We start from the raw sequence: 26,964 nt of genomic DNA, 5'->3' as shown, positions 1-26,964 counted from the left end.
ATGTTTCCAGGCAGTAGCTTCATAACTTCAATCAGAACTCATAGGTAAACACAATCCTGAAAATATCACGATATCATTACATAAAACATCAAATGCCAGATTATCTTCACCCTATTATAATAATTCCTCCTGGCACAGGAACTGATCCTGTCCCACTTAAGCCAATTTGAGTTTTACGATTGAATTCAGTGAGTGGAAGATAAAACACAGAGAGGAAACAGAATAAAAGAAGGAAAAGGAAGATGATTCATTATTAAATACAAAGTAAACTCATGTTTTTTGCTGTTCATATGTAAATGTTCAGGGTGGATTTTCAGAAAACCTGTATGACTTCAATGAATTTCCAGACTCTGGGCGCCAGAAGAATACTGGTGACAAACTGGAGCATCCCGACTGCTCCGTGGCTCTTTGCAGCACTCCTGTTCCAGCCTTCTTGCACTCCCCTCAAAACTCATCTGTCTCTGACATTAGCGACAAGGGAGATAGAGCAGCTGGGGAATCAATAGGGACAAGTTGAAAGTTATTTACAGATGTTAGCTGAGAAAATGGAAACCTGCAGAGCAGGGTAGTATATTCAAGTCTGTATCTCAAAATGAGCGTTCTGCTGTTGTTAGAAATGGAAATGTTTTCTACCAACATTCAGCTTTTGCTGTGAGCAACAGGACCTAACCTCATGCACAAATATTCTAATATTCCTGACATGGAAAGTCTAAACTCTCAAAGTGAAAGAGAAGAAAAAGCACCGTGGCATACTTCCAGTTATCTGCCGAGGCAAAATGTACAGAGTTTCCTGCATCTCGGCTTTGTCATAGCTCCACAACAATGACCTCAGCCAAACAAAGGATGTTTATGAAGATCTGAAGAGGGCAACTGCCATCAGCCTTAATGCCATCTCCAATAAGCTCAACTAAATCCTAAATTTATTGTTAAATTTGCTGATGAGCATGTCCCACGTCTATCCACGCTTCAGCCATTTCACTGGACGGCAGCCAATCTGCGATCATTTAACCTCATCACAAATAAACAGGCAGAGCTGAATCATAATCGTACTAACCATCATTACCACCATCCCATCCCCGATGCGAGGTCTGGGAGTATGACACACCACTGCCGTCCACAGATGTCTACTTGTTCCTAATCTTCTAATTTAAATTGATCACCTGAGTAAAATTACACAAGAACATGTTGTACTTGCAGGATGAAAGACGCACTCAACAAATCTATGAATACTACGTCCTGGACAAATTGCCTATCAATGAGATTTGTAACATCACCCTTCTCACTACAGCCCGCAATTGAATTCACAATTTGGAAAAAACATTCTCTGTTATCTACTTCAGAAAACCTAGTGCAATTTCTAGCTATTTTAATAATTCTCCTGCTCATAGAAAGTAATTAACTCAGAAAATTACAGCTGCTTTCTTCAGACAAGTTGAAAAAGATTACTTTTTCTTTATTTATCCATCAACTACTTGGTGGCATATTCCAAACACAGTTTGTTCATATATACCAAAAATCCACGCTAGTTTCATATCGGCCAATCTGAAGAACAATTCTGACTAAAGGAGACAGCAAAATTACAAAAATACACCAGAAAAACAAACTGGAACTTAACATTTCCATAAAAATAGGCTTGATTTTCCAGATAGTTGTGTTTATCACTGATGTGCTAACTGATCTGAACACAAAGCAGAATGGAAGTATCAGTTGCAAGTCAGATGTCTGCCTGGCCTCTGGCACATACCTCTCCTTTGTGTATGAGATTGCATAACTCCATGCTGGGTTTCTGCACCAGCATTTTCAGGTGTCATTCAAAACAGATATTCATGAGTGTTCTGTTTCCAAGACTGGCCTTAATCAGCCCGGTAATGCCTTCACAGTAGGCTCTCGCTCTCAGCCTTCTATTAAGGCTATAATTAATCCTGCAGTTCTAAATGCTCCATGGCTATTATTTATTTATGGGTCCAGCATTTTCCTCATATCTGAAATTAGATTTTCAGCTCTTTAGTTTTTCCTAAATCTTCCCTTGATCATTCTCAATATATATGGCTACTACATTGAGCGTTTTTCTCTCTGTGACATCTTCAGAAAAGGCCTCTGGTAGAGGATTTTCTGGTCGAGTGCATTGTGATAGTGTCACCCAGAGTAAAGGTCTGTGCTAGATATTTGCTCTGAAAGGCTGACTCACTGCTATCATTTGCTTTTCCCTATTTTAACTTGTCTTGAACAACACACTAGTATTATTATCATCATCAGACACCGCTCATTGTCATTAGTCTCTTTTCTAAAAATTAGAAAACAACGTTAGAAGTGCACATCATGCTTTCTTGATCTTTCTAAGCAAGGGAATACTGGGACCCCAATCTAAAATCTAAACAAAAGAAACAGTGAATAATCACTGTGGTAAGATACATGTATATTTATTTCAGACACTACATATTCAACCCAGCCATGGTAAGTGAACCAACATGGTACATAAAGCCAACAAATCCCAAACAAGCCTTCCAGCCAGCACGCACACAGCCTGACACACTCAAGGGTTTTGCTGCAGCCCTCACTGCCAACCAGGATACTCAAAGGCAAATAAGCCCTTCGGATAATCTCCCAACAAAATGAGCCTTACCTGTTTCTTCTTTAAGAGCAAAATGTTTACTAGTGCCTCAAAAAAAACCTATTTTGCAATCGGTTTTAAAGACGTGAGGATGGACACACATTTTTCTGGCATTCATTTCTGCTGTCACTGTTTACACGCAAAGATAGCATGGTCTGAGGTAGGCACGAACCAAAAAGCCTGCCTTCTCCTTTCAGTTCGGTCACTGGCACGTGTGAAACAGTTTGTCTTGCTTCATCTTGGTCATTTATGCAGCACTTAGCACAACTTGGCTGTACCTCTAGTAACCACTCTTATAATAAAGACCTTATTATCTGTATAAACTGCTGCAGTCCATCTAGCAAACGCTGCTTGTACCCTGCGCGTCTGACAGGTACACTGATGCTGATGCATTACTCTCTGATAAGTATAAGTTGATACTGGGAAGCTTAAGCTATCCCAACTGAAGAGAACGAGCTACTGACTTACATTATTGCTCAATTATTTTTTCGATAATAGGAATTATGCAACTCCATCTGAAGCATTTGCTTGTCTCTGTTGCCTCCACACGTACCTTCTCTGCTTCAAGCTGGAGAACGGCATCTGCTGTGGTATTGGAGCCTACCTACCAATTGCCCATCCAGAACAGGCTCAGATTTTTCTGTTTCAAGAATGGGGAAGAAAGATCTGGTGTGTGAGTGCCTGGCTGTCAGAACACCTCTCATCCTCACTAGCTTACATCTCCTGAAGAAATGATCCTCTGTGTCTTTACACGTTACGTCAGGGCACAACCGACAATATTATGGGAATTACGTATGTAGTGTAACAAGAGTTATGTTTGCTGATCATATGTTAAGAAAACAGGAAAGTCTCTTGGTTCGGTTTCAAGTGTGTAGGCAAACCAAAACCTATTCCTAACTGTCAAGAAACCATACTACACGCAGTCTGCCACACTAACGAAACCACGGAATGCCACAATGATCTGGAGTCTCCTTTCCAGGTTTATGTCACATTTATTCTCTCAGCTTAGAAACACATTTGGTTCACAGAAAAAAACAAGGAATGGCTTTAAGTGAGTCACTTATACCTCATCCAAGTCATGCTGCTCTGCAATGCACTGCAATGCTTCTCTTTCCTAAAAGCAGCCGCTCCATTCAGCTCCGAGCCTGTTTTATTCGCAGCCCTCCGACAACTATTTTCCTCTGTGAGAGCAGAGCTCCCGGAGCACATTTGTGTATTCGATCCGAGCAGACATTTCCATGATGAGGGAACCACAGCGAAGGAGTGGGAGTAGAAGGTGGGTGTCAAAGAAAACCAAAGAGCTATCTTGAAAGCACATTGAGGACAGGAAATGGAGTTGGCTGTACCTCAGCTATGAGACCTTACTGATGATAGGGTGAGAAGGAAGTTAACTGGCAGCATCAGAAGGAAAGGAGCATAGTACCGGGACCCAAAATTAAATGAAATTACTGGAAATTCCACTAACTGAACAGGATCAGGAAATCAACCTGATGAGGGCACAGCAGTCTCTGAGGGATGAGGGACAAGACTGATGTAGTTAGCAAGCCAGTAAAAAAAATGATTCAAGACAAATTCAAAAGAGAACAGGCAGAGGTAGGAGTTCGTGGATGCCTGCATGTGTACCAAAGGCAGTGATACCAATAAAAATACTGAGTGCTTTGAAATGCTCTGTCACCTGTGATGCTCAGGGAGAGAGTCCCACGCTTCTTACTGCAGAAGGACATAGAAGAGGAACTAATTTTAAAGAAGTAGAGCCAGAATACGGGTAAATATTGCCTTCAAATAAGTAAGTCCATTCATATTTTTAGAGAGGAAAGCATATCTAGAGATAAAAAGGCCCCTGAGTTCAGCCTCATTTTAGGAAGTTTTAGGCAATCACACTGTGATTTCTAGAAACTTATCACGTCTGTACCTGAGTGTCCTGTCAGGCTCTCCCAGCAGAATCTCATTGCAACTGCAACACTTGAAGCAGCTGAATTCCTACAGAACCGAAGGGAAAACAGAATATATATTTCAACTTTATGCATTTATTTCAACATTACTTAGTTCTTTAAACATCTGTGATTGAAACTCCTCACAATCACTTAAATTCAAGTAGCAAGAAAATGATACTTCTGATTAGAAAACTAAATTAAAATACAATTAAAATAATTACATGTGAAAACACGTATTAGCTATCGTTATTTTTTACCTTGAAAAAATCAATGCCACCTGAGAACTTGTGCATCCAGCCATACAAAATGCATAATTTCTCCAAGCCAGGAATGTCAAAAATAATCTCCCCACATATTCAGCTCCACAGACTCCTACATAAATCACTGAAGATATCACCCTAAGGGGACTATGGATGAGTTGCCAATTTCTTTCTGGAGGCTTGCAACAAAACTCTCTCAAAACAAATTTTGTCAAATCATAAGATCAAGGGGATGTTTTGGAAAAGCAGAGCATTTTGCTGTGCTCCCTCCTATTGTGGCAAGAGACTCCCAGGGAATGCAAGTTAAATAGTTGTATCTGAATTGATTACTAACCCCCAAACCCACGGACATTAAATCAGCTGGTGACAGCTAAATCACATAATTTTGCTGCTCACACTGAGCAACAGATGCGTAGCCTGACACAGGAACCAGATTACCCAGTGAAACATCCCGCTATCAAATCAGAGCAAACAGGCTTCATTACACACTCCTTCTAAAATAAAAGACAAAATAGTTTAGCTAGCAAATTTTAAAGGACTTATTTTCAGGACACTGAGTAACACAGCACCAGCACAAGCAGCCCAGGAGTGGCCAACATGCCAAGGAACAGCAGAAGGGAGGAATTTAGCACAGTGCATCACCGAGTGAGGAGCAAGCTCCCTGCAAAGACTCCCAAACAAATGCCACTGAACTTCCAAACAAATCTGCTCCGACTGCATTGCAACCTTCTGTGATTACTTCCCATGAATATTGTATCATGGAAGATGGCTCACTGGAACGCTGAATTTTAAAGGAATGTTGCACAATATCTGAGGAAAGTGTGTTATGAATTTTTAATTTAGGTATCCGCATTAGAAAATAGTCTCGAGAAGTTTTCGGTCGTCTAATCAGATAGACATCTGGTGTCACCTGTGAGTGCCAGTAATACAATTAGAACTTCAAGTGTTAAATAAGAACAAATCCTGAACAAGCATCAGAGCAAGAATTAATGAGACATGGCCTGCATTTTTCCTGACACTAAAATATTAGAATTGTAACTAATGACACTAGCATTTTTTAATCTTTTATTTGGTTTTCAGAAGAAGAATACAATGGCAATTCAAATTTTATCCTCCAATATCAGCCACATGTAGCAATTTATGCAACTCCAACCCACTCCAACTCCTACTTACACCAAGAGAAGTTGATCCAGCTGATCCAAGCCAGCTGACTGAATGGGAGTGGGATCCAGCTGATGGTGTTCTTGGAGAAATAAAAGAGCTGCAGCTCCTCAGCTAAATCCAGTAACAGGGGTTTTCTCATTCTGTTGAGCTACAAATGCTCCAAATTTCACTATGCCTTAATAAATTCTACTGAGTCATAAACGTACATGATAGCAAGCGTATCACGTTTTTCCCATTTTGAGTTTCATAAGTTATTTTTGCTACAGAAAATTATTGTGTATCTCACCCTACAAAATTATATATTAACCAGATGTTGCTTGGTAATCCCCAAACAACTCATATTTTAGCGTATAGCATACAGACGAATTTTCAGCTGAAGAAGAATTTACTAAAGAACATTAGGCATCCAAATACAGGGAGCTATTACAAAAGCATCAATGAGGCACTGAAGGTCATTACTAATTAAGAAAATAATTAAGAGGACATGACTGCAGAGCAGGGAGATATTTCCATACATTGTACAACTGATACAAGAACATATTATTAGTTTGATACCACTCCTGTTAATATCAAGTTTACTGTGAAATCACATACAACCAAGACCAGTATATTTATTATGTAGCTCATGAAAAAATTCTTCCAAAGTCGGGATGATAGAAATAGAATGGCAACCAGAAAGTGATCTGAAAGCCTGCAAGGGGCATATATGAGCAGCTACAGGCCAGATTTCACCAAAAAGCCATGCAAGCTCTTGCAGAGGTTATGCTGAGCTAAGCCTTACCCCACAGCACCCTAGAAGAGCGGTGCTCAGGCTCGTGATGCAGAACAGCACACTTTAAATGAAGCATGAGGCAAAGTCAAATTTCTGTCAGTTTTTTGCAGCTGTGCCTCCAAAACATGGGGCTGTGCAGACAATTGTGCCACAGCAAGGGGAATGGGAAGTTAACAGCATCTCTACCCAAACGGAGCTGAGGCCAGCAGCCTGGGGAAACCTGAAGGGGTATCAGCCACTGAAAAGACCCAAAGCCACTGTTACAAAATGTGAAATTTAGGCCAGAGTGAGGGTGAAAATGAATTACCTGCGTGCTGATCATCTTAAACTCAGGCCTTTCTTCAAGTCTGGGCTTGTACAGGTGCTGGTAAATTGGAAGGCAGCTTTTATGTGTTTTAGTGATTAAAAAATTAGATGGATTGTGAGTGGCTGGACAGGTATGAATCAGCCCATCAGCGTATCAAGAAAAAAAAAAAAAACACACATCCTGCCAGACTTCACGGGAATTTAACACATCAGGACATACGTCATACACTTCCAGATTAAAGCTTTCATGACCTTTGCTAAACCTCATCTTTCCTTCTCTTCCTTTATTTATGTGGTGACCCATAAACAACAACCCCTTCTTTCATAAACAGAAATTGTAAAATACCAGCTTACCATGGCCATGCATGTCTTCTTTCACTGTCACTCTTAAACAAATAAATGAATCATCTTCCTCAATCCCCTACAATATATGCCCTGACAAAAATGTTTGCTAAGAGCTACAATAGTCAGAGCCATTTCATGCTAATATTTCATGCTCTGATTATCTTTTTTCCAATGCATTACCTTTAAAAAAAAAATATAACCTGTCCAACAATACTATTTACAGTTCATTTCTGTCCTGAGTGTTTTGTGCTTGTTCATGATAGTGTTCTTTATTTCTTTGGTTGATGACACTATCACCTCTCACTTCATCTGTCATTTACACCTCATTAATATCAATTGTGCCCTCAGGGATGGGTTTTGTCATCAGAAAATGGCACAGAGGGTCTGCAAATGGAAGAAACACCAAGAATCAGTGTCAGAAATAGTAGAGAAATCGCACCTCTTTCTGAGACCCCACAGATACTCCTATGTGTAATTACAGTGCATTAACATAGGTCTACTCACCAAGGTGTTGGGAAGTCTATGCCTTATTAGTTTTAGCACTGAGAGACTCCTCCACTGACTCACATGTAGAGCCACCTGCCTAACCACACAATGACGGACTTACATCCTATTTTATTGCAAATGGAGTCTACCAGACTTTCCAAGAGACAGGAATTCCAAACATCCTCCACTACAGCCCCAAAACCTCCATCCTAATGTCACTCATCAGCTTCTGAAGCCTTTATACATTAGCATCTAGGCTGCCTCTGCTTTTCCACATCAGAGGCCATGCATCTCCTTGGACTGTTCCAGTTCATCCACTGGACTCACAGCTCCCGTGTTGCAACATCAAGACGACCACTCACCCAGATAAACCTGGTCAGTCCTGTCACAGCTTTGGCAGCAGACAGCTGTACCTGTCACGTTAGATAAGCTACCCCGTTTGCTTCACATTAAGCAGCACGGCAGTACACGGAGGGCATCTGGCACGTGAGAAACCTTGGTGAAAAGACAGCTCTATCTAACACAAAAACTATGAAGGGGGAAAAAAAATAGCAACTGGATGAAGTGTATTTTAACATTTACAAGATTCTTCTTCTGAATGAAAACGATTTAGGCAAAATCACACATCACCACCTTACTAACAGATGGCCCATTCTTACCCTTGATCTCTCCCAACCATCCCGTTTCCATCAGGAACACTCCCCATGTGATAAGAAGTTCAAAAACTTCATGGAATTACACAAAAATCTTTCTCCAACTGACAGTCTATGCATCTAACCTTAGCTTTAACAGAAAATGTAACGATAAGGGTTTGAAAATCTGTAAGCACAGTCTAGGGGACACCCTCCAAAATACAACGAGCCTTCACATTAAGGCTCTATTCAACTTTGAGGAAAGACATTGTGTGGACAGTACACCATTTGTGATATTTTATCTGAACAGACTGATGTGACTGGCCTGTATGTAAATTGTTATCGAGTTGAAGCTTTTAATTACCTAAGTAGCCAGGATCCTATTACCCTCATCTCTGAAAACACGGGAGTTCTTCCAGCAAAAAGAATTGCAGCAAATGCCAGAAATAAACAGGGAAAGACAACCAGGTAGGGTGGTGGGCATCTTATGAAATGATGATTTGTACCACAACAATAACTCACCTCTGTAACTTAATTGATTTAATGAATCAAATGTTAAACAAGAGCTGCAAGAGAAAGTCAGGATCTCAAGTTTTATGACTGATCCAAAACTACAAATATCAGTTTACATAGTTCATAACACTGTGAGAACTTACAGCTCAGAACATCAAGGACTCTTCCAAGAGAAGTTAGTCAAAACATGACAGAGTTGCTATTTCTTTCTCTCTTCCCCCAGCACTCAAAATATAGATACTTTTTTTTTTGTCCAAAACAAAAATGCAAACTTCCAAGCTATTTCCTTAAATTTAACCATTTTGATCATTTTGATTGGAGTTATTTGTACTGCACTAAAAACTTAATTTTTTCACTTGGTAGAAAATTTGTTTTTAATATATAGAAAAGCTTTCATAGAAAATTTTCAAGAAGCACTAAGTTTAAGTTTCTATTCATTTGTTAAATAAAAACAACCAAAAGAGCTTTAGAAGAAGGGCAGCACAAAATTCAGAAAGAAGTGCAGTCTCCAACCCAGACTGCAGCAGCTCACCTCAAACCAAACGTGAGCTACTGGTTTAAGTGAATGTCCGTGTTACCACATCTGCAATGCTTTTCCATTCATGCTATGCAGATTATTAGCAATCGTGTATTTGACTGGAGTGTGTACATACACAAATTCACTTAGCTTTTAACCCAAGCAATAACATCATCTCAGCAGGAAGCTGGGGGCATAAAAACATTCAAGATCCCGCAGCAATCCTATATTACGGCAGCAGGAGTAATACAAGATAGCATTGACCGAGGTTTCTGCCTGCCACCACGTTTACCCTTTAGCTCTGGCAATGCAGTGAGCCCCACAGGTGCAGGGCAGCATTTCCAAAACCCCCATAGTGGGTTAGAACAGGGAGTGCAGAAGCAGTTGCTGTTCCTGGTGAGCTAATACACACCTGGCCACAGTGCTCATAGGTTTTAAGGCTTAAGGTAGCACATCGCCACACTTACAGCTGCTCTTTAAATGGGGTATTTGTGCAAATACCAAAATCATGACTAGATCATAGATCATAGATATCATGACTATGTCTGCTAATGACCAACTAGATACTAATAATTGTGCTTAACTGCACACGCAGTAGAAACTAGATCCAGGTGGTGGAATTCAGAATTAAAAGCGAGTATCTGAACAAAGGTTGGTGGGTTTGGGGTTCTTTGTTTTGTTCCTTTGTTTTGTTTGCTTGGTTGACTTGTTGTTTTACTTAATCTTAGCAGATCAGTGTCCCCTACTGTGGACTGGGGATGTTCTGGGATATATCTCTCATGATATTTATTACCTCCTCTACTGGAGAAATGTCAGATTTAATCAGTTTGTACTTAAATATTCTAGAGATGGAAATTCTGTGTCAGGCCAAAGTATTAATATTGCTTAAATAGTGTAAAGCAGGTGCAGTATTTCAACTCTAAGGTGACTAGGAAAGAGGCATTGTATAAAGCATAATACAAACATTTCGTAGTCAGGACTTCTGCTCCTACTCTGTTGTTATTATTTTCTTTCATTATTTAACTTCAGTGTTGATAAAAAGTCAGCTCGTACTGGAAATTACTACTTAATATTTCAGGAACTCCACAATTTTTCTTTTTTTGCTCCTTTGTTTATGTGCTTGGAGTAACCAATTGCTTTTTAAAAGAATGGATTCCTTTTTAACTATGAATTACACAGTAATCTAATGAGGAAGGAGAGGAATTAGTCATAAAAACAATCGTGTGTTTAAGCACAGAAGAATGCGTAGAGCCGGATAGTAGGGGGTGGGAGGCCGAGACAGATACAAAGCTGCCATAGCTATTTTAATCAGCAAAAATAATATCGTAGTGGAAAAAAATTGCTAAGCCAGCTTCATAGCCAGCAGAGGGAGCCAGGAAAAGCCCTTAGTACGCAGAGTTGAAGAATAAAGACAAATTAAAACAGATGCATCTCTTCTCACACCTCCGCTCACATCTTCACCTCTTTGTTGAAAGCGACACTCTTGGATTCTCAAAACGAATTGTCCATTTCCACCAGGGCATAGGCATAGTAGATGCAACGAAGTATCTTTCAATGTTTCATACCTACTTCCTACCAGATGCCAATAGGATTTCTACCATTTACAGAGAAAATGGAGAGTGCTGCGTGGACTTTGATGTCTTACCTACTTCAATCTTCATTTCAGAAATCAAAGTTCTCCTGCAGTGTTCTGCATGCCTCAACCACAGAGAACGCATGCCCCGACCCATGGCTCATGCTTCTCCCCAAATACTTACCCAGATGATTACCTGGAGAGACGGATACTGCACCTGAGTGGTGAAATGACTAATACTGGATTAGCAATGGACTTAGACACTGCTGTTATTCATCAGACAGGAGAGCAGGAAACCTGAAGGATTATTCAGCCAGCAACAAAAATGACTGAAGAAGTTACAGGACAGATTAGTAATAGCACATAAATCAATTATTTCACTAAGCAAATAGAATAGATCACAATGAGTTGTAGGAAAAACCCAGCCATGCTTCTTTCATTGGAATTTGTCTTATTTATGCAGCTCTGAAAGTCTGACCCAGAGCTGGGCAAATGCTCCTTTAAAACAAAATTGAGAAAACGTCTTTTGTGAGTTATTCTCATTGCTGTTGCTTTTTTTTTTTTTCCCCCCTACACTACATAAATGTAATATTTCTTGAGTGCTCATTTCCATCCCTACTCTTCAGCCACAAAATCACATAGGTAGCTTTATCTAAGTGAATAACCCAGAGCCTGAATGGGCTGGTCTTTCAAGGAGGTGATCAGCACTTACTGCAAGTGGGAAGTAGGACTGAATTTGGGCAAGTCATATATAACCTTTTTTTTCACCGTAAGCAAAATATTTGTTCCAGAACATCTTAATTTTCATTTAAAGCATCATAATAGCCTTGCTAGTTTCAATCTGACAATTGTTTTACCTTGGCTGGTCACAGATACAAGGTTCTGCAGGGAATAAGTCAGGTTGCAAGCATTTTTGAAAAAAAAAAAAAAAAAAAAAAAAAAAAAAAAAAAAAAAATTTTCCAGAGTTTCTGGAAACAGATCTTTGACTAATACTTCCAGAAAGCTATGTTCACATTCATAACCCTACAGGCTTAGAAAAAAAAAAAAAAAAAAAAAAGAAACACACCATAGTGTCCAGGAATAGCATCACTTATCCCATCTGAAGGACTTTGATCAACATTAGGCACTCACAATGCACTGGCTACAGTGAGCCATGGACCAGGATTTTTTTGGAAACTATTATCTTGTAAGCAACATTGAAGTGCAACTAGAATCAAGGAAACGTCAGTCTACTCATGAGCATGCTGCTATCAGAAAAGGCTGGAATATAATTTATAAAATCCAACTCTTCGTAAACTGACCGTATTCTTCTGTGCCCTCTTGGAATGCCAGAACGAGCAGAAACAGGCATTTTAAAAGTCTGTAACTCGGTTCTAAGTGCACTTAGGACAAAAATGATTTACTGAAGCTTACGTCATGTGCTATTATTTTCCACTATGACACAGAATCATAGTTGTTTGGCCCATAACAGTGATATGCAAACATCTTCTGTCCCAAGCATTTGCTCTGTGGCAAGAAATACAGAGCACATTATGTTCTCAGCTCTCCGAGCAATGACAGAGGACTATTCTACTGGCTGAGCAGAAGAGAAAGGACGAAAGCTATCCATGGCTTGTATTTATAGAGCCTTTTTCTGTAATTACATAAATGTTGCCTGTTCAGCTGCATGCTGTAGATTGCAAATACTGCCTGATCTACCTGACTTATCCCGAATCAAAAAGTATTTCTCTTAGCCTTTACTGTTGCTTGCTACAATTTCCCTTTTTTTTTTTTCCTGAATATTACCTAAAAATCTTGTATGAATATTTTGCAATGCTGTAAAACTGTGATAAATCTCAATTATAAGGAAATACAGAGCAAACAGGTCAAAAATTCCTTTTCTTTTCCTTTTAAATTTGGTGATTACAATAGTTCTGGTGTTTTCCCCTTTGCAAAGCGTGTACTTGTTCCTAAGAGATACCGATATGTGTGCCTTACCAATGTTCTTTATCTTAAAAATAGCATTAGTAATACATAATATAGCAGTTGCTTTGGTAACTGATTTTTTCCCCTTTTAAAGGCTGAATAAATAGTTGTGTAATACACATGTAAATTATCAGCAAGTATGTGATTGCATTGGGTCTGAAGCAACTTTCATACCATATTTTTTTCTGTTTTTCCATGAATATGTATAAATGTTGTGCTATGCCATGCTTACTAAGTAAGTAACTTTTGTCAACATGGCATGTTGTGATTAAAGGAGGTTATCAGAAAAACTACGAGCAGAAACTGCAAAATTAACAAGTGTTGTGAGAAATAAGACTTCAAATAGTTTCATTCTACCAGTAACCTCTAACTTAATGAGAGTCCCACCTGTACAAAAACTTGGGTAATTAAATAACTGCAACCTGCATATTTTGAAATGAATCCAGCAGCTGAATCACAAAGCCTGTTGCTTTGTGATTCTGGGACAAAGCCACTAAAAGAGCAAATCTTCTTAAACTGCACAAAACTATTAACGCCTGGCTCACAACCTACTTACTTGTGCGGACTGCTCAACTTTCAGAGCAGCCACAATCCTGAGCAGTGCAATCCTGCACTACAGTGGATATATGGGACATCTGCACTGTAACATCCCAGGGAAGCAGAGGAATCTCCCTGCTCTCATAACACCCTGCACAAAGGCAGGGAGCAGCTAATCAAGGGCCAAGAAATTCCAGCTGACTTCTCTGCCAAAGTCCCCCAGACCCCAGTGAGCAGAAGGAAGGCACTGTGTGACTCCTGGCAAAATGAAACACATGACACTAAGCAACAACATTTCCACTGAGAAAGCACTTGTTACTAATTCAGAATTGCAGAAGATTTTTACTTATATATGGGCATACTTTGGCATAAGACAGAAAAAAATGATCAATCATGCCACTTTGCTACACCTAGAAATAAGAACATTTCTATCCCTAAAATGAACGCAAACACATTTGATCTCAACCATTACCATAACATCTCTCTAGCTACTTACTTAAAATAATGTATTATTTTATTACTGAGAGCATTAAAATGACATGTTTCTATAGCAAAGACTTAATTAAAATTCAGATTATAATAATAATTTAAGGCTGAAGCATAGAACTAAACTTCTTTTGTTATAAATTCAAAAGAGTACATTAGCACTGATATATGTCAAGAATATGCCTTACTATCCCATTTGTGAATTAAGCGCATATTAAAGCAGATGACCCTATTCTTATTCCTGCTAATAATGGCCAAGCTGCTATTCAAATACAGGGAATGCTGCCTGACAGTACCAGAGAAAGAATGACTAAGTGTAAATATTTTCTGGGAAAAACTCCTTACAAGGATGTTCTCAACAAATCTTTTGTTTCTTAAACCCAGATGCAAAGGCTACCAAAGTCAACTGAACAATTCCTGCAAGTTTTGGCTTTAGGCCATAAGAAAAGAGGTTGCTTTGGAAGAGTGGCGGTCCTGCCTCACGTATCTTAAGAATGTAAGTACAGTGAGTAAGTACAGTGAGTCCAGCAGCAGTTTCAGGCTTCAGGGTGTCAAAGATCCTTCAAGGGTGACGTGGTAAGAAAATGTGGAACAGACATGAGATGTCTTTATGTTTGATCTCAAAAAATATTGTCTTATCAGTCGTTAATAAATTAGACATAGATAGTAGCTGATACAGCTAACAGGAGTGACTTTGCAAAAGGATTAAAATTTTTCTGGAGTTACACATTGACTAATGTTAAGAATTTATTTTTTTTCCATCAACCTCTGGAAAAGATTGCCCCATTTCCATTCAAAAGGGCGATACTTCAGAATGACAAGTGTCATAGTTTACTCTCTCTATGTGGATAATCAGACATTGTCAAATCCTCCCTATCATCACTTCAGAGGAAAAATGTAAATTGGCTTTCAATGTGTTTAATTTTCTACTTACATGTCCATACTTGCACCTTGGTCTGCATAGGAATTTAAAAAGAATTTTATTCACTCCCATCCTTTTTTCTGTACGTGTGACAGTGCAGTGAGATAAAACATCTTTTTAACATCTTTTTTTTTTTTTTTTTTAATTGGATTCACACTTCCAGGCCCCTATGAAAAAGATGCTGATGTTCCCAAACAGCTATGTCATGTAATCTGATGTCCAGTGGGACCCGTGCTCATTTAATGCTTGTTACATGTGATTGCCATGTTTTCTCTACTCCAGTTTCTGACATTCCACGCTAATTTAGAACACGCAGTGTCATTACACCGCTCTGATGCCTCCACATTAGCTAGCAGTTTTACCAAGTGAAGTACTTCCCTTTTATCACTATAGGCAGTGAGTTTCATGTGATCTTATTTTCAACAGCAAATTACTTCCTGTTGTGAGTTCAACTGCTCGAAACACTCTGCAAAGAATCCTACACTGCAGGAAATAGTCCTGTTCTATTTAAATATTTGCTAGTTATAGAAATTACTTCCTTTCCAATTGCTTTGCTTCTTTGGCTTCTTAAATTGTTCGGTTTAATTATCAAACTGCTTTCAAGTACAGGATAGCTGGGTTATTTTTTTAAAGTACAGGATAGCTGGGTTATTTTTTTAAGAATACTATTAGTTTTAAGTTATTTTTGTAACCAGTACCTGTTTTTATTAGACGCTTTTCACCTCCCACAAAAAACAATTTGAAAATAATTACAGCATCAGAATAAGTACCACAGGTATAATTAAAGTTTAAGGGATAAGTTTAAATGACAACTAAACAGCAATTTTTTTTCATTCTGATAAAGACAGACCTTGTCCATTCAACCTTTAAAAATCAAAATAGCTAAATATTCCCTTCTTTTCTTTTTTTTTTCATAACAAACACAAAACATATTACGATTTTATTTAAAATGGGAAAGAAGACAGTCTCATGTCAGATTAAGCACATTAAATGACTCCTGGGGATATTTGATTAAATGTTTTGGAGGCAAGTGCACAGTGACATGAGCCTAATGAACTACCACCAGCTCTGATTTGATCCAAATGACACCACTTTAAGGTTATTTAGAAAGGTCACTGTAAAAATAACATTGCGTTTTTAGCATCGGCTCCGATACCTGCTTGCTCAGTAGAGCAGCACACATCAAGCAATGACAAAAGCAGTTTTATGAAAGTTGAGTAGTTACGGCTTAACTCTGTCGTTTACATCAGGATCTAATTATAGAAGGCTGGGTCACGCCGCTGGCTCTGCCGGCTTCCTCCAGCACACCAGCCCGCAAGGCGGACAGGGAAAGCCTACCACGGGCACGGCTCTCCACCTGGTAGGAGCCACGTCTCCTCTCCTGCTCAGAAAAGGAGGGGCGTTTGTGTCTGATTTCACGTGGGGCCATTTCTGATTCACCTCTGCTTAGAAAAAACAAACAAACAAACAAACAAAAACATAGGAAACAGCCATAATTCTACAAGATCTTATTCTTTGCCCATTCAAAGCTCTAAATACAGACTGCGCACTGATACATTTTAAGTAATCCAACTGAACGTGTGAAATAATCTCTAGCATTGCTGTTTGTTCTTTTGTTGTTGTTTTGTTTTTGTTTTTTTAAACACAACCTACTTGATCACCTTGTTGCGAAGTAAAGGAAAAAATCCACAAACAATTTTGATCCACAGAAAGTCGCATCTTCACAGAGGCTAGAAGTTCAGACGTAAATGCTGCTTTCCAAATTACACCGAAGACCTCTCTTATTTGTCATTTTACAGGAAACTGCCTGCTGTGCAATACGGTTGTGAAACAACAGGACTGCGTAGAGGAGGACAGCACTTTGTAAAAGAGAAGGCAGCCCTGAAAATGAATGCAGAAACCTGCACTCAAGAATGCATGAAACTCATTAAGTTTCTTGTGCAGAAATCAAAATATTAAATTATCACGTCTTCAGCAGCCAATGCCCCAAATGTCACTGTTAGTAGTGTCACTACAACACTAATTCATTCGCTATTTTTCACTTACTAAGCTTCGAAAATTTGGTCTATTCCTTTTAGCTAAACTTTTAAATTCAGTCCAGTTACCATGTTTTAATTCCACAAATGCAAACCGAAAGGTCTGATTAAATATTTTTTTTTTTTTTTTTACCAAAAGGATAGTGATTGTTGACAGCAAAAATACAGTTCAGTTTTGTATCTTTTTTGTACGCATCACCACTAACCTTTCCCAAGACTGTTTGGTCCTGACTTATGACATTTCAGTGCTGGGACTTTTATGATCAGGTTAAACGTTGCTTTTCATACACCTGTCAGTTACAGATTACAACTGAAACAGTTTCTATTGATGGAATTTAAAGCTAATTTTTCCTTAAGAAATAAGTATGTAACTATATGTAAATGAAGCAACTGCAAAGTATTTATTAAATCCATATTTACTGATGAGTGAGCCCCAATTCTGCCTGTGCTTAAGAACTGCACATACTGGAGGAACGGAAATGGTACTAAATGGAGGATATTGCACTACAAAAGAAAACACAGTATCTTCACTCACCAAACTAAGAAACAAGAGGGTCCTGAAAACTTAAGCAAAAGGCCAAGATGTTACAATTCTCCTTGTAATTAAGGTGATAATTTTATATGACTGAATGAAAACCAAAAGAAGGTGCCAACTCATTGCTGAAAAACTGTTTGAAGGTCAAGTTGCACTGCAGCTGCATAGAAGTCACCTGCATTTCACATAAAGGGCAGAACTGGCCCTGCGTTAGGAAACGAAAATAACTCATGTTTAATCTGATATTTCCTCTGCTTCTAGGTCTCTAGTAAATGCTTATACTGATGTTATTCCCTACGTTTATAAATCTGAATGGCCCAGTCTTCAAACAGACAGTCTTCCAAGGAAATAATATATAAGCATAGAATTAAAGGGAGGCAATAAAAATGCTTACAAGCTTGGTCCATACAAACGTTTTCTGGCAAGTAAAATTATTGTATTATTTTAAAGGATGATGAAGTTAAACAATGGGGAAAAAAAAATCAGATACCTCAAATATATGATGATTCTCCACATGTTCGGTGCAGGACAGCAGTTCTGCATCAGTCAGCTGAACAGTTTCATTGTGCTGCCAAATTCTTGTAGGTTGATATTTACAGCAGCAAAGAGCCATACAAAAGGATGCATTTTCACTGGATTTCAAAGGAGCCATCCCATTCTGTCTACACAAGGCCCAAATGAACTCTCATATTTTTTTCTAATAAAGGATACTAAGGAAAGCTTTGCATCTTTCCCTGTCCAAATACACATTAATAGCACAGCCAGAACTTTTAAAGTGTATTTAACTGGAGAAACTCAGCGCTTCATACAGATTGGAAGATTCATGTTAAGGGTGGTTGTCCACAAAATGAACCCCAGAAAATCAGGTGACCAGCATGACACCAGTGAAGGAAGGGTTTTTCAATCTGCTTTTACATGTATAAAATGACTGAGTATTTAATAACAAGTGGAGACAATGACTCTGGCTCTATGAGCTGGGAGATAGCTTATTGAGGAATATTTTGAAAACCATCCTACTGCTGTTTACAGTTAATTACAGTATGAAAAACTCTCCAAATACTACTACATTGCTTCAGCTTATTGGAAAGAAGAATGACAAGTTGACCAGGCATCAATATTATTACCCAATAATGCAATACGATTCAGCAGCCTCTCTCATCTATCCTGAAAGCTGCAAAACTGAAATGTTTAGAGAAATATTTCCATCACTAGTGCAAACAGTAGCAAATATGATGGCTGGTCTCGATGCGAGGAAGCGTTGCTGTCCCAAAATCCTGGGGGCTGACACCCGGGGATCACCGCTGCTGCACGGGCTGGCACAGGAATCGTCGCGAGTCCACTGGGAACACTGAATTCTGGTTCCTGAAGGAATCTGGGCTTCATGCCAAATTCTTAGTAAATCATAATTAGGAGCTCAGATGTTGGGAATTGGTATAATGATCATATCCAAGCAGGGAATTTGGTTCCAATCCCCTCACTTTACCAAGCAAATAGAAGAATGACCACCCAGCACTGAGAAAAGCTCAATTTAGTGATGCATATTGCTCAGTTTAACAGAGTGAATTGCACTTAATAATCTTCTGCTCTCAGAGCAATCTGTCTCCTGAACAATTCTACTTCATCATAGGGAACTAGTTCAAGAAGAAATTATGTTAACCTTGGCATTGAAATTCTCAATAAGATACTTAATACTCACTACTGGACAGAGAAATAAGGTCATACAAGACAGTGCTCTGAAGCCTTTTTTCCCCTTTGTATAGATTTGCAGCCATATTGGGGACCTACAAACACAGTAAGAAATCTATCAGACAGAAACAGAGCCTCTCCTTCATTAGAGCCCTACTTGGTGCAGAAGACAGAGAAGATATTAGGAAGGAGAGAGATCCCGGGCTGAGGTCCAGCTCTGGAGCCCCAGCAGGGAGTCCTCCTACAGTAAAGGATTTCTCTGCTAGCAGTCTGTGGCCAAGCCCCATGCCCTTTGTATAATGGAACATACAGCCCAGAACGTCAGCATCCATTCCAAGAATTGTGCCAGATATCAGTTAACAAGGAGACTCATTTTTACATGTTTTATAAATGCTGATGGCATTTATGTGAAGGCTTTGGACTTTGCTGGAGAATGCGTATGAAAGAGCCCACTTTGCTTCCTCCACTGAGGTTGCTTTTCTAGTTCCGAGCAGCAGGACTGCAGAAGAATCAAGATAAAAGAGCAGGTCATGCATAATTAAATATTAATTTCTACCAAGTTTTTAGAAATGCTCATAATATTATTCTCAGTATGTGTGAGAACTCGTCTATGTCACTGCTCTTGTCTGGAGAGTTTTGCTTATGCTAACCTGTTAGTGTTTTCAATAGCATGAATTTATTTTCACTTCTTATAACTGCTTATCTAAATTAGATATGAGTTTTCTTAAGCGGAATAATTTTCTTCAAAAAAATTAGTCTAATATTAGAAGTAATTTCCAGCTTGCTGTATATTTTGAGGGAACTAATGTATTTTCCTGGTATTTTTTTAAACAATTCTGTGTTTGGACACATTTTGCTTACACTGAAGTCAGTGTGCACTCTGCCACTGGCTTAGATGGGAAACATTAAGCCAAAACCAAGAGTGTGGCAAATGCCATCCTCGATCCTTGGGTTTGAGCAGGCATCTTTCCTTTTTTTATTATTTTTTTAATCAGTTATAAACAGATATCGTATCCAGCAGAAATACATTCCTTGTTGTTAGCCCGTTCTTTAACGACAAAATATTTGACCACTGCAAGATTTTTCTACTAGAGTATTAATGGAAACCTTATTACAGCTCCTATTATGTATGTAAACAATTTGCCATTTTTTTCTCAGCATGCAAAAACCCTTATTTGTGAGCAACATGCTTTGCACACTGGGAGTATCCCAAGGAAGGCAGTTACTGCATACACTGTGGTTACGGTGTAACCTCCTCCAAAGTATAAAAGCATTAGACAAAACAGATGAGAGTAGCTTTTCTTGCTGCCAGACCCTGCGAATAGTTACCCTTTAAAACCAGCTGTACCAAAGGCTGACCTTTCTTAAAGGATCTCAATCGCCTTCCAGTTGGCAACACAGTGATTTTATTAAAACACCTTCTGTTTTCAGAATGAATCTCATGAAATTTTGCTGAATTTGCTTTAAGTTAAACCTTCAGCGGTAGTATAGTTTTTCTTTCAGGAGATAGAAAATATTGAATCATTTGTTCTTTATGATGGAAAAAAAAACAAGGAATGGACTTCCACATATCTGTGATGCCTCCTGAAGTTTTATGGACATTTAATTTTCCTTAAAAATACGTAGCAGATGGCCAGCAAGTTTCCAGAAGCGATCACAAAAGTTGAGCTTATAGGTCAAACCATCCTCTCTGAATATTAACAATGGAATAGCTGTTATTTGAAAACCAAAAAACCACAGCCCTATTGAAATATTCCAGTATAAAAAAAATAATAATAACAGGCAAATTAAAATGTGCTAACACCTCCTTAGAATTCAAACCCTTCAGAGAAAGAGTGGAAAAATCCAAAAAGCAGACCAAGGGACAGGAAAAGATTATTAGGCTTATAAAAAAGAGTTCAAGAACAGTTGTTCAAACACCTTTTGAAGCTGGGATATGGAACAAAATGGGAAATAAAATTCCCATTCTAGAACACAGCACAACCCTCTTGCAAGCTAATCGTATGAGCAACGTCTGTACACACAACTCAGGAAATCAGGCTAAAAAAATGAGAGCATTTATGACTTCTGTAATGCCAAAGAAATGCCTCAAACCAAAAACATATTAAATTAGCAATCATTTGCACCAAACAACGAAAGCAATATTTTAGAAGTCAAGTTCAAAATGTTTCTTTGTGTTTTCAAAGCATTTTGGATGATCAAGCTCTGCGATTCAGTTAGAGAAACAACTTTAGAAAGCTTCTCAGTTCATCAGAAACTGTGCTTGGGTGGAAGGTCACAGACTGCTCCACACCCAGCTATGTGATTCATCTCAGACCCACTAGGAAATAGAAAGTTTTTTGTTTTGTTTTCTTATCCTTATCTTCAGTGCTTAGCATTTCACAATGTACAATATATGCTCAACCAGAGCGAAGTTATTCTTTATTGTGCTAGCTTTCAGCTGCGGGGAGGAACTCTCTGTCATCATGACTAAACATCATTTTATTGGGGTAGTCTGCACTACAAACCGCCCCGCAAAGCGAGGAACAAACATGTTTCTGTCTTTCTTTGGAGCTGAACCTTTCTGGGTAACTTTCTTACGGCTCCTTCCTTCTCCTGCTGAAGCCTTGGTGTTTCTTTAAGGATTTCTCCATTAGTTGTCCCAGTAAAGGGACTGGAAAGGACAGCTCTGTAAAGGAGGCTGCACAATGGCACCTTCCTGCATACAGGGAAATACCTCAAACCAGAACTGATAAGAATCAAAATTTTTTTCTGAGGACTCAGCTGAAGCCACAAGTTGGTTCAACGTCCCGAGCTGGCCGGGAGGTGTGGCAGCCCTCCTCGACTCGATGGCAATGCTTGGAATGGAGAAGTGACTGGTGCAGCCCAAAGGAGGCTGCATTCACCTGGGCTCTGCCATTACAGATCCAACATCTTAATGACAGGTTTGGCTCCAACGTTCCTGTGTGAAAACATTCTTTTGGAAATTAAAAAATTAGAGTCTTTTGATGCTTTGAATTTTTCCCCCAAAAATAATCTTCATAATTTTCTAGAAAGTTATACCACTGCCACACAGTTTTATGAGCGATTTCAAAAGTCTATCTAAGGTATCCCTTACTATTCATTTCTATGGTAATTCAAAAAGTTTCCATGGGACTTTATTAAATTCTTGTAGAATCTTACTATTCTTGTTCCTATTAAATTTCATAGCATTTTTCCACAGGGGTTTGCAGTCTGTTAAAGCAAAAGCCTGGAGTCAGTATAATCTAATTTGGACATTCTGATGAATGAATTTAAAGGGAAAAATTGAGTCATCATTAATTTATAACACATTGCCAGACTTAACAGTAAATACTGATCACCACAGTTTTGGAAATATCTATCACAAAGCTTATGCTCCAAGCCTTTTACTAACCGGTTTGCTATCACAAACAAGCAATGTCAACAATCGCATGCTGACGTAGACAGCTAAGTATTTGCAACAGATTCCAAGCCCTTATTCTTGAAAAGATGATTTAAAAAGACCAAAAACTTAGCTTCTTTCTCCAAATATTATTATGTGAAAAATAAACAACAACAAAAGCAAGCAAACAGAATAGTTCAGTGTCATCTAATTAGAAAGCAGAAGCTTTAGTCTGAAATAAACATATTTTGTGACTATCCAGGATGAACAAACAAATTGGGGCACAGAGCTAATAACTTATGCCAGCATCGCTCCATGCATCAAGGATCTTATATGCACATGGGAAGGCATTACAAAAATTAGGCTAATGTACCAGAAAGAATTAGTTTGATCTTCCATTACAGCACTATTCTAGCACCATGGCTTTGCATTTCAGGCAACTTCATGACAAATCCCTTCTCCAAGACCCTAGGTAAGTGTACCTGCTGATCATAATTCCCCTCGCTTATGTTGGACTGCGGACTGCCGGCCTTTTGGAAAAAAAAAAATGGAGCAGATGAGTCAAGTCATATTTCCTCTACGCTTGCTACCTTTTGTGCAAATGGCTTTATATTTGATGAGAGTATGGAAAATATTTTTCAGCCTCTCTGATCAGGTTGTTTACAGTCATTTAATCAGCTCCATCCCTCCTTCAAGCGACTTCATGGGTTTCACTTCCCCAGCGTAGGAGCATCATCAGGGGACCGATCCAAAGCATCTCAAATGGCAGGTGGGAAGATGTTATGAAAACGCTGTGGCAGGCACCAAGGGAACGCAGGATTCCCATTTTGAACTCACTACCTCAAGAAGTGAAGAAAAAAATAATATTCATTCCTTATTATTGATATTAACAATAAAGTAGCTAGATAAAGCCCGATTTATAGGGCTAAATTGTAATCTGCTTTGTGAATATCACAGAAGGGCAGCTTCCTTCAGCAAAATAACCCAGGAATGCCCAGTGACCTGTAATAAAAGTGATAGGCTTTTGATGCTGAGCATGTATTCAAATAAATATAATTACTACAAAGCAGTAAGAAATGGTGAGCTGCAAGTTCTGTTACTGAAAAATCCCACATGGATTCCGCTCTCTATTTCACAAAAAGAGTTCACTGGTTGAGTAGGAGGTGCACAATTCTTTCCTGAGTTTTTCAGATCTGTATATATATATACCAATACATATTAACATTAACTTCTCACATATGTAATACAGAAGCTCAGGGAATCTACCAATTCCGTACTTCACCCATTCTCTACATTCAGTGTATATTTTGTGGACAAACCTCTGAGACACAAACCCTAGCGATACATTAGCATAACAACAGTATATTAATAACATCAATGCCACAATAAAACAATAACAGCTTAAGGAACATCAATATTTTGTCACCCATGGATCTTCTGTGGAAAAGAATGCTAATATAAATGCCACTGATAAAAGCATGACTTTATTCTTCTGTCACACACAAAATATCACTACCATATAATTAATGCCAGTAAACTCACAGGCTCTATTTGCACATTGCTTTTATTCTCTTTGGGAGAAATAATTCCAATGGTTTCCATCATGTGCAAGTCAGTTTTGCAATGAGTCTTCAATCAAAAAAAAAAAAAAAAAAATGCAGCATTTAAAAATTCATTAAATACTGTTTTCAGCCCAGATTCCTACAACAAAAGGCAGGGAATCCCATTTCCATGATTTTCCTCTGCAGCTTCTGGAGTTCTACTGCATTTCCTTTAACACACAGAACCAAAACTTTACATACAGTTTTATGGATCAAATGCACTATATGCAGTGACACTGTAATGCTTTCTATTTTCTTTTTTTTTTTTTTTCTGGATTTTTCTCAATATCCAGTTTTCTTTCTTTCCTTTTTTTTTTTTTTCCCCTCCAAAGACTACCAAGCATTACGCTGACATACTGAGCTGACTGATTATCAGCTGGCTGATATGCTGACCCTGCTTCAAGCAGGAAGGTCAGACTGATTTCTCCAAGCCTCTTCCAGTCTCAACAACTCTGTGAGTCTGGGGTTCAAGGTTAGCAGGCAGCAGGTGAAATGTTTTCGTTCTGCCACTCCACAAGATACTGGAATCACTCCTGTCCCAGCATTACGCATAGCCTCGGCAGCTCCCATTCAAGAAAAATGAACACAAACTGAATCAAGCACAGAAAATCATTACCAAGATGAATGGGAAAGGCAGACCTTATCTTCCACGAGAAAACTGAATGAACTTAGGTTCAGCCTAGCAAACAGGAGCCTGAAAAGGTTTATGATTGATTGAAGTACATTAAAGAGCTAAATACTGTGAATGTCTATTTAAGCTAAATGACAGCATTGACTTAACAACAAACTGTCCATGTGTATTAACCATTCTTGAAAAAATTTGAGCCAGAAAATAGTAGAAAGGTTCTATGAAGGCTTTAAACAGCATTTCCATCTGCCAGCAATCCTGGCAGTACCAAAGTCAAAAGCTCATTACATTTTATATGGAGTTCACTGAATTTTGACATTTTTGTGAGGTCTGTCTGTCTTCAAGCTAAATGCTGGGGAAGACAATGCAATTTTTCAATGTGCTTTAACTTTTGTGGAATTTCACACTGTAATGGAATATGACACTTTAGAAATGTCTCTATCCATGTCTTTCTCAAATGCAATACACACAGTTTGAAACTATTAGCTCTAACAACAAGCAAGCAATTTGCTTTCCACCAACTCTGGATAGAACTCTTCAAAATTTAATGCAAGGAAAAACTTCAAAACTCTCAGAACCGTCTATACTAAAAAAAGAAAGGCAGGCCCAGAGGCATACAGTTCTCGGAAAAAAAGCAATTAACAACTTAGAAATTACAGTTCCTAAATCTTTTTAAGGACGCGTGACAAATCTTTACAGCACTGAAGTAGTGATTGATACCTCACATAAAGCCCTCTATTAACGACTGGAAAGACCAACAAATTGCTTGTCTATTAGGTCGGAAAATTCAAGGCAACAGCTTGTATGTTCTCCATTAAAAGAGACGAAGAAAACATGACTAAATTAACTAACCTGAACAGGCAAAACTTGCTTTCTAAAGCTCGGTGTTTCCTGGACTCCCTGTTCATTATGCATCTCAGCTACAAAAAGGTGGGGCAGAGTTTGAAAGCCCCTTGGTCTCAGCCCTTGAGAGATGTTTAGCTGCCGATGTGTCGGCGTGCCAGACTTTGAGCTGCAAAAGTCAACCTGGTAGGTAGGAAGCACAGACATTACGCACCTCATAAAATCCTTTAGTCAGAGCATTCCATACAGAAGATTTTGAGTCACTGGCTTCCTGACTTTCAGGACTCATTAAGAACAGAAAAGCAGACTCAATGGATCACTGCTGTGATGAAAGGTCTGTGACTCCAGGCAGATGGCTCATGCCTTTTCAAATACAGCTTTGTGTACAGCCTCTTCTTCCCCAGCAGTGTCCATGTGGACACACACACATGATGTTTGGTGGAGCATCACATGCAGAGATGTGTAGACTATGGTGAGACACTTGTTTGTTTGCTGAAGAAAAAGCAACAGAGCCTCTCTTAATTCTTCACAGCTGAAAAAAAAATAAAAATCTTTAAAGTAATTTTAAATAGGGGAAAAAAAAGATTACTTCCACTTCTTACAAAAAGTCTCTGAGGATCAGCTTTCAAACACGGATAGCACAAGTAGTTGGACATTTTTCCATTTTATCCTGCCTTTTACAGAGTAACAATTACTACATTATCTCTGGAGAGGGCACAAGTCTCCCTACAATTCACATTTTAATTCTGATTTTTATCACTCCCTCTTATGAAGTCTTAACCTCGCTATGGGAATGGGAAATACATCACCGACCTCGAGGGAGTCAGTCTGAGGCAGTTTTGTGTACATAAATTATTTCTAGAACGTGTGTGTAAGACACACAAAAGTTTGTAACACTTAAATCTTTAATTACTCTTACTGCAGGTTACAGGGATCACTCTCTTATTAAAGTGGTGAACTTCTGACAGGCTTTAAACAAATTGCTTTTGCATGGTGGAACAGATCACATCTAGCAACAGCCTCGCAGGTAAATCGCCGTTCTGCCTAAGTAGCTGAAGTGATGGCAGCTACCTTGTCAGCCGTCTTTTGAGAGCTCCTGGGGCAGAAGGGGGAAAGGATCAAGGTAGGTTCAGTTGTCAGTGCTCGCTTCTGTATCTCTTTACTCTTGTAATTTTGATGCTCAACAGATTTTTCTGAGTCTGTTGGATACCTGAGCTGACTTAACATGA

General features: G+C 38.8%; 1 protein-coding gene across 3 annotated transcripts in view; it reads right to left on the bottom strand.

Annotated features, from left to right (window-relative positions):
• LOC311443241 (uncharacterized protein) overlaps positions 1 to 26,964 on the bottom strand; it is an 88,760-nt gene that overhangs the window by 43,831 nt on the left and 17,965 nt on the right. Inside the window, exon 3 of one of the 3 annotated variants that reach the window (XR_014697141.1) lies at positions 23,384 to 23,499. The exons of the other annotated variants lie outside the window; for them this stretch is intronic. The gene's annotated coding sequence lies outside the window, so the exon portion shown is untranslated. Of the gene's footprint in view, positions 1 to 23,383; positions 23,500 to 26,964 lie in introns of those variants that run through there. 3 annotated transcript variants of the gene reach the window in all.

The sequence above is a fragment of the Aythya ferina genome (assembly GCF_964211825.1).
Source record: "Aythya ferina genome assembly, chromosome: 12".
Lineage (NCBI taxonomy): Eukaryota > Metazoa > Chordata > Aves > Anseriformes > Anatidae > Aythya > Aythya ferina.
This window is presented reverse-complemented; position numbering and strand designations above follow the sequence as displayed.